The sequence below is a fragment of the Ursus arctos genome, unplaced genomic scaffold, assembly GCF_023065955.2.
Source record: "Ursus arctos isolate Adak ecotype North America unplaced genomic scaffold, UrsArc2.0 scaffold_19, whole genome shotgun sequence".
NCBI classification, from domain to species: Eukaryota; Metazoa; Chordata; class Mammalia; order Carnivora; family Ursidae; genus Ursus; species Ursus arctos.
In genome coordinates, this window is record NW_026622863.1 from 32,559,833 (window position 1) to 32,571,862 (window position 12,030).

At 44.9% G+C, this 12,030-nt stretch overlaps 1 long non-coding RNA gene across 3 annotated transcripts in view; it reads right to left on the reverse strand.

Moving 5' to 3' along the window:
- Nucleotides 1–12,030, reverse strand: part of LOC113252518 (uncharacterized) — a 512,658-nt gene that overhangs the window by 132,274 nt on the left and 368,354 nt on the right. For 2 of the 3 annotated variants that reach the window (XR_008960202.1, XR_003314880.4), the window contains one exon: nucleotides 1,376–1,505. The exons of the other annotated variant lie outside the window; for it this stretch is intronic. This is a non-coding gene — a long non-coding RNA (uncharacterized LOC113252518). The remainder of the gene's footprint in view (nucleotides 1–1,375; nucleotides 1,506–12,030) is intronic. 3 annotated transcript variants of the gene reach the window in all.

Here is a 12,030-nt window from a genome sequence, read left to right on the forward strand (position 1 = left end):
ACACCACAAAAAGATTTAGAAGCTGGTAGAGTGTGACGGGTAAGGCTCTAGGAGTGCCTGCATTGAATCCTCACCTTGGCCTTTTGAGTTGGCACAGTCTTGCACAAGTTACTTAACCGCCTGTGCCTCAGTTTCCCCATCCGACAAACAGGGGATACTTACAGTACTAACTTAAATGCGGTTCTTTTAAGGCCTAAATGAAATTGGTCACGCATGTAACAAATATTTATTGAGTAACTACTATGCCCTCAGGACACTCCTCTTGGAGCTTACTCAGGGGAAGATTACCATAAAAGTAATAGTAAAAACAGCACATAAGTTGTTGAGCACAGTGCCTGACAGCAACGACCTGAGAGATATGCGCTGTGATTAACTGGGTGGGGATCTGTCACAGAACTTTACTACCATTCCCACCATTTTTTTTTTAAAGATTTTATTTATTTATTTGACAGAGATAGCCAGCGAGAGAGGGAACACAAGCAGGGGGAGTGGGAGAGGAAGAAGCAGGCTCATAGCGGAGAAGCCTGATGTGGGGCTCGATCCCATAACGCCGGGATCACGCCCTGAGCCGAAGGCAGGCGCTTAACCGCTGTGCCACCCAGGCGCCCACCATTTTTTTTTAAGACTTTATTTATTTATTTGACAGAGAGAGAGAGACAGCCAGCGAGAGAGGGAACACAGTCAGGGGGAATGGGAGAGGAAGAAACAGGCTCCCAGCAGAGGAGCCCAATGTGGGGCTCAATCCCAGGACCCTGGGATCACACCCTGAGCCTGAGGCAGACGCTTAACGACTGAGCCACCCAGGGTCCCTATTCCCACCATTTTGATGCTTCATGACAGAATCGTCCAGCAGGTAACGCTCTTGGCCTTTTACAAATGAGGAAACTGAACTCTGAGGGTCGGGGTAGGCGTGTCTCCCAAAACATAATTGGCAAATAAGGGGAGCCAAGTCTGAACACAGATCCATCAGACTAAAACCCATGCTCTCAATACAGTGTCGCTGTGTCTACACGACTGTACATCGGGGGTAATTCTGGCTTCGATGGAACACGGGGAGACCTTGTTGCATGTGCTCAAACTTCTGGTAGATTCACTGGCTGGGTAGTTCTCCTTTTCCCTCACTGTTCCCAAGGCATCCCTTGCAGAGTTGAAGAAAAGCATTTCTTTCTCTCTTGTGATCTGGAAATATCATGGGCCAAGATCCACCAGAGAGAGAGAAAGGAAAGAATGAAAATCCAGACCCTGACTGCCTGAATTTCTATGTGAGACATTCAGTGCTCCTTTCAGACAAGTGAAGAAACACAATCTGATGAATAGTGAGAGAGACTGTGGGTCAGTGTACAGGGAGTGTGTCAGGTCCCACAGTGGGGGTTACCTCAAGCCATGCCTGGATCGAGCCACTGAGAGGAAGCTGGTTGGAGCCATCAGGTGAGGGCAGTGGATGTGGAGGAGAGGGGAGGCATGAGGCATCTGGAGAACACACCAGTTGGCTTCTTGGTCAATGGCTGAAATCCCAAATCAGCTAATGTCAGATCTTGGCATAAACAACTCTATGTAAAATTGTTATCACTAAATTAGCATTTATTAAAAGCCTATAATCGTTATCCTTGCTCGTGGAGTGTGTGTGTGTGTCCTGTAAGCCCTGTTTATAAGCACCCCCCCTAATTTATTTTTGATCAGACTGAACAGGGGCCAAACCTCTTTAGCTAATATTGACATTGGCTGGGTGTCAGGTGTCCAGGATTTGGAGAAACTGGAAGGGCTTGTTCTTGTTCTGTTTTTTTTTTTTTTTTAATTTAACTTAACTATTTTTGAATCACCCCTACAGTTAAAACCTGACTTTTAAACTCCACCCTCCCTTTCTCCTTCCTCTCAACTCTGAGTACAGCATCCCGTTTTAACTTGCTTATTTCCTCAAATGATTTCACTGACACCAAATGTGTTCCTAACCCTTGTTCCTGGTGGATTTGAGACAGTTTCAAAAAATGGCTAAAGCACAAAATAATAAAATAAATAAAGGAATTGGGTAAAATGATGAAATAAGGGTAGAGACATACTAAGATTGGTAAAACTAACATTACAAATAGAGCACTCTTATGATCTTGGCAATTTCCAGAAGGGAGGTACAAATATGACTGAGTTATCTAGCTCTCAAGGCAAGAGATACATCTTCAGGGACAAAGTCTGCACTGTCCGTAAGATACACCAAACTAGGAAAAGCACAGCATTCCCTTATACTGAGACCAGAGAGAAATTTCTGCCATGACAGACTAAAAATCATCTTCAGCAGTATCATTTCAGTCAATGCCAAGTTTCCCATGTGACAATCTCACAGCCTCCAAATCAGGCCTCAGGCAAGATGCCAGGACAATTGGGTAAGAGTGGGCCATTTTCTGATGGTCTGTGCAGGGCCTGGGCTCCATGGGCTGGTGGCGGCCCTCCTATTCCCTTCAGCCTGGGCTGGGCACCTGCTGGTGCTCCGAAGCATCACTCACTTCCCCTTACAAAATCACCTGGGACACTTACTTCCCACTGCACGGTTTCCTCCCTGTTTATCACTGGACTGGAAGGTGCAAGATGGTGGGCATGTGATTTTCTCCATGGCCCCCAATGATAACACAGCAATTACTCAATAAACAGCATGTTGAATGAATGCATGAAGAGACAAACAGAAGAAAGAACCAATGCAAGAGAACAATTTTGGAGGAGAATCAACATACATTAATCACTAACTTTTGTGCGGCAAATATTTGTATAGTGAAGATTATGCTTCTGATTTGGACCCCCACCCCCCAAAATGGTCTGCTCCAACTCAGCTTCTCTCCTATTGGGCATCTCATCTAATCTCCAATCGGTATCTCCTTTTATCTATCTTTTCCCATGAATAAGAAACATGGGTGCATTTTCACTGCCATGGCCACACCCTAGTGTACCAAGAGGTACCTGCCATCTTGGAGGAAATCTTTTTCTTAAATACATTTGATGTAAAAACATTGAATTTAATCCTTTACGTAGCAGATCTCTGGCCAACAGTTGTTGAAAATAACTATCAGCTGGCAACCTAGCTTCCCTCAAAGCCTTTGAGGCTTCCAGGAGAACTCAGCACCATGCATAACTTGGAAGAAGGAGCCCAGCCTGCATTTCTATCCTCACTTCCAAGCCACCAGCATTTTTAATGAGAAATGAAGCCAGTGTCAGATGAGGAAGGGAAGAAGGGGACATTTTGAAACTGAGAAGAGATATATATAAACCAGCAGCCTGACCACATTATCTAAACTGCTGTTTTATAGCCATATTATGCACTCAATTAAAAAAAATGTTCAATGTAAAAAATTTATAAAGATAAGGCACTGGTAAGGGGTGAAACTCTGGAGAGGCTTTTCTTTCCCCCTCCTATTAGATACTTTCCTTGATTCTAAGACTGAAAACGCTACAGTCAGCACCAACTTAATTCCACATTGCAATTAGGGTCATGCATTAAACCAGGCCTCTGAACACGACTACCCAAAGGAACTCAGAGACTAAATGAAAACCAGACGTGTGGCCAGAGCAGTTGGCACCAGTCAGGATCCCAATATATAGTAACAGTATAGATTTAAAATGAAAATTAAAAGCAGTCATTACAGTTAAATTGATGTCATATTTGCCAGCTGTTTATTCAAAAGGAGAAGAAGGGGAGTGATGTGGGCATTCTGAAAGCTGCTTTGCCAACCGTGCCTCTGCTTTAAAGAAGGCATGTGAGCTATTTATTTAGCAGAGAGAGAGCCTGACAACACGCCTTTTATTCCTTGTTGAAGTTGGTACTTTTTAAAGTAGAGATTGGGGCTTCTTAATCTGGACGTTATATCAGAATTACCCCAATTTCTTTCAACACCTACATGCAGATTGCCAGATCCACCCTGCAGACTCTGCTTATCCAGCTTGGAGGTGGGACTCGGGAAACTAGATTGTTACAGCTCTCTGCAGATGTTTCTAAAACTGCTCTGGGATGAAGACAGTTGAGGTCCCAACTTTGGTCTCCGGATAGCCGGCCCGACCTATGAACTTGGGCTTCACTCCTACTAGACCTCCCTTCCCCTGCTCTTCACACCTCATCAGCAATTTAACCCACTGGAATGTGAACACCTACAAGGCCAGGACCTTGCCTGCTGTGTTCAGACTGCATCCACAGCGGGGTCCGTGCTTTGCATGCTGTAGGCCCTCAATAGACGAATTTAAGAGTGAATGGCTGGGCCATGTAACAAACACTGTCTTTTGGTAGCAACAGGAGAAAAACTCTCTGGGCAGCCAGTGCTCGGATTTGGGGTACCTGGGCAACTGCCAGGCAGAAGAATCTTCTAAGCTGTGTGATCCCACTATTCACAAATGTAGTCTTCGAACATGGATGCCTTTTTCTAAGAACACCCAGGGAGAGGTGAAAATGTGCCAGTCTCAGAGCCCCATTCCCAGAAACTGTTTAATTTAACTGACCTAGGGTGGATGTCAAGCATCAGTACTGCTTAAAAGCCTCCAGAGAAGCTTTAATTTATAGCAAGTCTGTAAATCAGTCCTCCGATCTTTGTATAAAACTCTACAGTTGAGGCAGTTTGGGGGGAAATCAGAAAACACACGTTAGAGCTCACTACTCAACCATCAGACCAACAGAAAAGGCAGTACCCGGAAGCTTGTGAGCAATGCGGATGCTCAGCCCTCTTCCTGGGCCTCCGAATAAACATGCACTGTGATGAGGTCCCAGGTGACGGGTGTGTGCCCTAAGGTTCCAGGGAAGCTGATCTCAGAGGCGAGCAAGCTAACACGCTCATGTAGCAGGTGTCCCTTGAGACCCAGTCACCGGCTATCTTTAGTTGGGTGGGCCACAGTTAGGAACACAATTGCACGTGTAGAGACACCTATCTCTTCTTTCTGGCTAAAGCAAAGTTTATCTTTGGAGGTCTTGGCATCCCAGCTGCTTTTGGGTCCACCTTTCTCAGAAGAGGCTCTCAGAGGCGGTTTCCCATCGGTCACTCCACTGAGCTTTCTTTCACACTACAGTGTACATTACCACCAGAAGCACAGGGAGTTTCCACTTTGGGCAACAAGGGTTTGCACCCTGGCCTTGCCATGCACTGGTGGTGAAAACTTGAGCAAGTCACTAAAGCTCAACCTGATCCTCAGGTTCCTCATCCATAAAAAAAGAACAATGGTCCCTACACGGCCCATCCTGCAGGGCTGCTTCCAGGATCAAATCAGATAATTTACATAAACAAAGGGAGGTGTAATTATCATCACTGTGTTTGTATGACTCACAGCGTTCTGAGTCCATAAAAGCCTTGTTTGGGGAGGACAGAGAGGTGCAGGTGTATATGCAATCTCAGGATTGCACCAGGAAATGGTCCTTTGAGAATTCAGGGCCAGGAAAAAGCTTCCCTTTTCCAACAAACTTATATGAATCCTCCACATTTTAAAAAGACCCACGTGATCCAAATATGTGTTCTTTTTTTTTTTTTTTTTTTTTGCCTTAGCTACCAGGGAGCTTGGAGTTAAATTAGGTGGCTTGTGGCAATCACTAGCTCTTTTCTCTTCTTCCCTAAACCACCTAAAATATTTTTTTCTGAAGTAGGCTAAGTATAAATCAACGATAATAATAATATTAATACCAGGAACCATGAGTTGCAACTCGAAACATGTATTTACATAACGTTTTGGTCAGCATTCATCTGTTTAGACAGCACTGTCCAATAAAATTATAATGTGAGCCTTTTGTGTAATTTTAAATGTCCTGGTAGTCACAAAGAAAAAAGTAAAAAGGAACGAGTGGGATTTATTTTAGTATATGTAAGCTGATATAGGCAAAATATTATCATTTCAAAATGTAATCAATATAAAACACCACTGATGTATTTTACATTATTTTTTTGTACTTTGTCTTCAAAAACTGGTGTTTTGGATTTACAGTCCTGCTCAATTGGGACTGGGCATGTTTCAAGTGCTCTATATCCACATATGACAGCGACTGCCATATTGGACAGCAAAGGCTATCGACAGTAATCTTCAGGGGAGAGAGCTGTAATCACGTCTACTATTTATCACAGGTGTGTTTTGTGCTTCATAAACACAGTCAATTACCTTAACAACACTTTGAGTTAGAGACTACCACCTTTCGTTTACAGATGAGAAAACAGTCATTCAGAGAAGTGAGACAATTTGTCCAAAATTGAAAGGCAGAGCTGGAATCCAAACCCAGATCCCCAAACCAGGACCCATAATCACCATTCCCTGGTGTCTTCTGAAGTACTGATCTGAGAGCATAACTGAGATCAGAGGACTTCAGGATATAGCCCCAGTGGGGTCTAGCTCTTCACCTGAACTCAAGGCTACCTCCTGCCATATGATCAAGCGCCTCTCTAGGAAGATGGGAGTGAGGCCTCCACCCACCATAACAGTAGGCATCTTTCCATCCAACCACTGACTTCAACCTGTACAGCTCAGATGAGAAGTTTGGAAGAAGCAATTATGATTTTATTGCACCCACTGTGCTGACGATTAATGCTGAGTGCGGGTGGAAAATGAACCCTCTCATTTGCTAACACACACTATAATTATGCATGCCTCTCCAGGTACTATAATTTAGGACTTAAAAAAGCCCCATTTCGAACAAGTAGTGCTGCACTTGTAAAACATTACAGATGTGTTATCATATAAATGAGATAGCTGTGACATGATAGTGCGATAATAAATCCCCAACTTAGATTTGGAGACAAGATATGTCAAAAGCAAATCCACACTGCCACTTAATCTTCTACATAAACTGTTTATTTTTTCTGAGTCCTACAATAATACATGTCAGACGGCTTTGATAGTTTCCAGATTAATGTGTTTTTCCCCTTCAGGTCATCACAAGACTACTCATTTCATTAAATTAACTCTGCTAGTTGCAGGGTGGAAACGTGCTTCAAAATATAACTGTTCACACCAAATTTGGAGCTGGCAAGATGGAATTAATAAATAAAACTGATTTCCCCCCATTTCCGGGGACGGTTGGAAATGTCATCTTGAGCCGCATCTTGATTTCCCCAGCTCCCATTGGGAGCAATGAGCCCCGCGATTATGTCTGTGCTGGCTATAGGATGTGCTCAACCAAAGCCATTTGTTTGATGTCTGATGGATTCTACCCTTCCCGTGATGTCTCTGGGGTGGAGCTGGGCCTCACCAGCCCACACCCTAATTAAAAAGAACGGCACCTGCGAAAGCAAAAGACCTCTCCATTAAAGCTTCCCTCCGGTCTCCTCCCCAAGGTGAAAGCCACCACCAACAGAGCAAGTTTTTTCACACCTGCGTGAGCTCTGGGAGCTTCAGGAAAGGCATGCGCCTGACTCCATGCCCTGCCCAGAGCCCAATTTTCAATTTGGAAAACTCTCAGAACTACCTCATCCCTCCCAATACTTTACAAAGTTTAGCCACACCGAGGCTGTGTCAGTCCAGGAAATTGATTTGACACCCTGAGAATGTGTTACTGTCTGCCTCCTGTCTCCAGACTATATAGACCTGGGGTTGGCAACCTTTCTTCTGGAAAAGGCCAGAGAGGGAACATTTTAGACTTTGCATGCCATAGAAGTCTCTATCTCAAGCAGCCAACCCTGCCATGGCCTCTGCAAGTGCAGCCACAGACAATATGTAAACGGATGGGCATGGCTGTGTTCCAATAAAGCTTATATATGGACACAGGAATTTGATTCGAATTGAATTTTCAATTTTTTTTCATTATATTTTTTTCATGTGTCACTAAATTTTATTCTTTTGACTTGTCTTCTATCATTGAAAATGTAAAAACCATTCTCAGCTTGTGAGTTGTACACACACAGGTGGTGGACCAGATTAAGCCTGTAGGCTATAGCTTGCTGACCCTGGTATAGAGGGCACTGGGTTGAGCAGCCTCAAATGCATCTCCCAGCACCAAATTCCTAGGATGCCCTAGTGAACCCAGACCTGCTGTTTGAGGTGCATAGCAGGCATCAGGTGTTCCTTCTCTCCTATGCACCTTCTTCCTGGGTCACTAATGCTCTGAGAGGTCCACAAAAAATTCCCACAGAAGACTCCTCACTTGAATCCCAAGGAGCCTCAGAGAGAAGCCCAAGACCCCTGAACGCATTTTCATCATGCAGGTAGAGCAGAAAGTACATGGGGTTAGAGGAGAAGGCAAGCAAGCCATCAACCAGAACAGGGCTGATAATAGGTAGCAATGCTAAGTGGTACTTTCTCTCACTGTGTTATGACAAAGCCTCAGAATCTTCAACCCACTGACTTACACAGACAGCAGAATGATGCAAATACACAAATGAAACCAGTTTGCCATCATCTACATGTTTTATATATTTTTTCTAGATAGAGGAACAGAGGACATTTGGCTGGAGGCACTGGACTAGCTCTGATGCAAATGTTTATTCTGAGGGGTAGCTACATTTAAGGGGGTTAGGGGTGGCAAATGGGAAACAGGAATGTGAGATATTTTTCCCAGTTTTTATTTTGCAGGCCTTCCTCCCAATGACAGGACAGCTATAACCACTTCTCAATCTGAGGAACGTCAGACCAAACAAGGAAGACATTGGTCTTTAAAAGTACTTCATCAGCAATCAAGTTGTCTAGTAAGCCAGATGGGTTTGTTCTGGTCCTCTCTGCACTCCATAGGAACAAGGATCTGATTCTATTTCCATTCTCTTGTGATCACCTGGAAGCTGCAAACCTGGCCATTGATTATAAAAACATTCTTCTCCCAGAGCAGGAATTGAACATGTCTGGTAGGGGAGCCACTGAGCAGAAATCCGGACCCTCGTTTAAAGTAACAGTGTACTGGTCATTGTAGACTGGGTTAACTGGTGTAACACAAAGTAATTACCTCAGCAGCTCAACCAGAGAAGTAGTTACTATTTCCTTTGCATAACATCCAATGCAGGTGATCCTATTTGGCTTGATCTCCTGAGCGGCTCTCTTCCCAATGGTGACTCAGGGATCCAAGCCCTGGAATTTTGGATGGAATCTTGAACAACAATCTTCTCAAATTTTAGTGTATGGAACAATTACATAGAAAGTGACCCACCACCAGAGATTCTGATTCACTTGGGGTGAGATGGAGCCATGAATCTGCATTTTGAGTACATTTCCAGGCGATGCTGATGCTGTTGGCCCATGGACTGAACTTTGAGCAATAGCTTCCCACATGGACATCTGGGCATATTGTCAAGAAATAAAATGTAAGTTGAACGTTGGTATGGGCAGTCTGATACAGTTTATGCAAACATTCACTTACACTGCACAGAGACACACACAGATATACCACTACTATTTCCTAGAACGACAGCCTCAAAGATTGACATCAAGTGAATACCTGTGGTTACAGCAGGTTTGGGGATGGAGGTAGGGTGGCCTAGGGGTCTTCAACCTTATCTCTAAACTTATAATTTCTTATAAGTGGTAGTTAATTCTTCTGTTATCTGAATGACTAATACTTAATAATTTTTTAAAAGCCCTCATGTCTCTGAAGCGCTAGGTCTCCCTGGTAGAATCCACTCCTCTGTCATCTGTATACTTCTGATTAATTTGGATGGTGTGTCTTGCGATTATCTGTTGGACCATGAGCTCCCTGAGAGGTGGGGCATCTCCTGCTCACCTCCATCACTTTGTGTAGAAACAGGTGCTTCATGCACAGAAGGTACTTAGCACACATGAATGACTCAGAGGGTCTTATCAGGAATCTTCTGGGTGGATTGGTGATTCCACTATAAACTCTAGGGTTAAACCTCCTCTCCATACAGTCGTCTAGCCCAGTCTGCAGAGGGCTGGCATGAGGTGGGCCACTCGGTTAACAGCCTATGGTTGTTATACTGTCTGTTTGTCCCCATGCAGCCGTTCCAGTTGCTACAATACATAAATACTTCTGTGCAAGCCAGCATGCTGAGCCTCCCCCTACATGGCTTTCCCATTTAGTGCTACAATCCAGCAACTAAAGGGTTAAGGCCTGACCCAGCAGGAAGGAGCCCAGAACGTTGCTCCAGAGCTGTGCTGGTGCTAACTGGTTATCATATGTTTTGAGGGCACCCCTGAGCGTTCCTAACAGGCAACAGGGCTAAGTCCCCTTATCTACATGCCATTCTCACGGAACGCTCAGCATGTCTCTCCATTCTCTGAAGGCTGAGGCTCCAAGTGCTTGTCTGGACCAGAGTCCTTGAGGACAGAGCTGGGACTCAATCGCACTTCTAACCCAGAGCCCCTATCTTTATCACAAGTTATGCTGCCATTGGTAAAGGCCACCAGCTCTGGGTACCAGCTGGAACCGCAAATGGACCACATAAGCATTAAACCTCCAGGCCTGCAAGGAAACAGTCCTCATCAAGTCACCTGGGCGTCCTGGCCTCACCGAGCCATGTGCTCTCTTCCTAGCACACTTTGAGCCCTGCCTGGCCCACCTGACTCCAGGAGGCCCTGCACTTTCTGCAGAGCTGTTCTTCCCCTTCCAGGAGTTCATCACGTCCCATGCGCACAAGAAGGCTGCTGGGTGAGTGAACGGTTTAGCCTATCAAGTTAAACAAAAACCTCTCTAGCATTGTGCAAGAGCCCCTGGAGTACCAAGTGAGATGCCACATCTGCCCACTCCAGGGACTTGAAAGTTCAGGTGTTTCTCCTTTCCCGCTGTCTGGTTTACACAACACAGGAATGAAAGGAAAATAGATAAATGTTATTTATCCACAAGACACTTTAATCATATTCTCCAAAAAGGAAAAAAAAAAGTTTATTAATGTAGTCAGCATCCCAGAAATGACAAGTGATGTTTGTAATTGAAGCTAAATGCTTCAGGCTCCTGGGCGCGCTGGAGGAGGCGGCGCGGAGGTGACGGGCATTGGCTATGACAATGCAGCGCGCCTGGCTTGGAGAGCAGATTTCCGCTCTTGCAGCAGCCCAGACAGGAGGAGCCTCCAGCTCCCCTTAATCACAAATCAAGCTGAGTGACATCTGAAATGGTAATAATTTCCCCACGACTCGCAGCTGCCCCTCTGCGTTTCGGAGCTCATTCCCAATCAGAGTGCCTTACCCACTGCAAGCAGCAGCTGAACTTCATGCAAAAGCCATCAGCAACAGGGCTGCAATTAATCCAGGAGGGAAATGAGTATGCCTCTGTTGAAGAATATATTTGAAAAAAATAGCACGGGGGATACACTTTTTTAAATGAAGATATTAGTTCTGAATCCCTAGAGAAACGCATTCATACATTTCTCTGCCGGATAATCCGGAACACGGGAAGGCGGAGTTTTCTCTCTCAACCAACCTGCACCCCAGCCCCTCAATTTACCTTGGGGCACTATTATCAATTGCAGCAGCTTAAAAATATCAATACCTGAGTCCCAACGCAGTCTCATGAATGGGGAAGGGCATGTACACAGAGCTGGGCAGATCTGTATCTCCAGATGGCTCCAACGCCAACACACAAGAAACAAGAGTCTATGCCCAGCCTGGCGACTCGAGTGTGCCATTTGGTAGCAGTGAGGGCAAGCCTCTGTAAGTGTTTAGAGCATCTCCCCAAATCTCATAGCAATGCCAGGCATTTACACTTTCAATGTGGACCTCAGGCATGAGAGGTGTGCTGGGGGGGACAACCCCCTCCTTTAACTCACATGTGATGTTTACCTGCCTGTATCAGAACTTTGTTACGTAGCTTCGCAGTTTTGTTTATTTGCTTTCTTTCTGTTTCACCATGTCTACATACAAACTCCTCATTTAGAGGTAAAACTTGAGGTTGTGTGTAGCCACCTAGGCTCTGAAACAGCTAGAATGACAGGAATAACAGAGAAGGACAAGGGGACATTAAAGCATCACAGGGCAGAGAAAGGAAACTAGAACTCACCTCTTGGCAGAGGGGAGGTCTATAGATGGAGCAGGAAAACATGTGAACTTTCACATGTACCCACTGTGTGCTGTGTACAGATTGCCTACACCTGCCCCTTGAAGTGTGAACTGAGGACCAGCAGCAGCAAGTGGGAGCTTCTTAGGAACTCAGAGTCT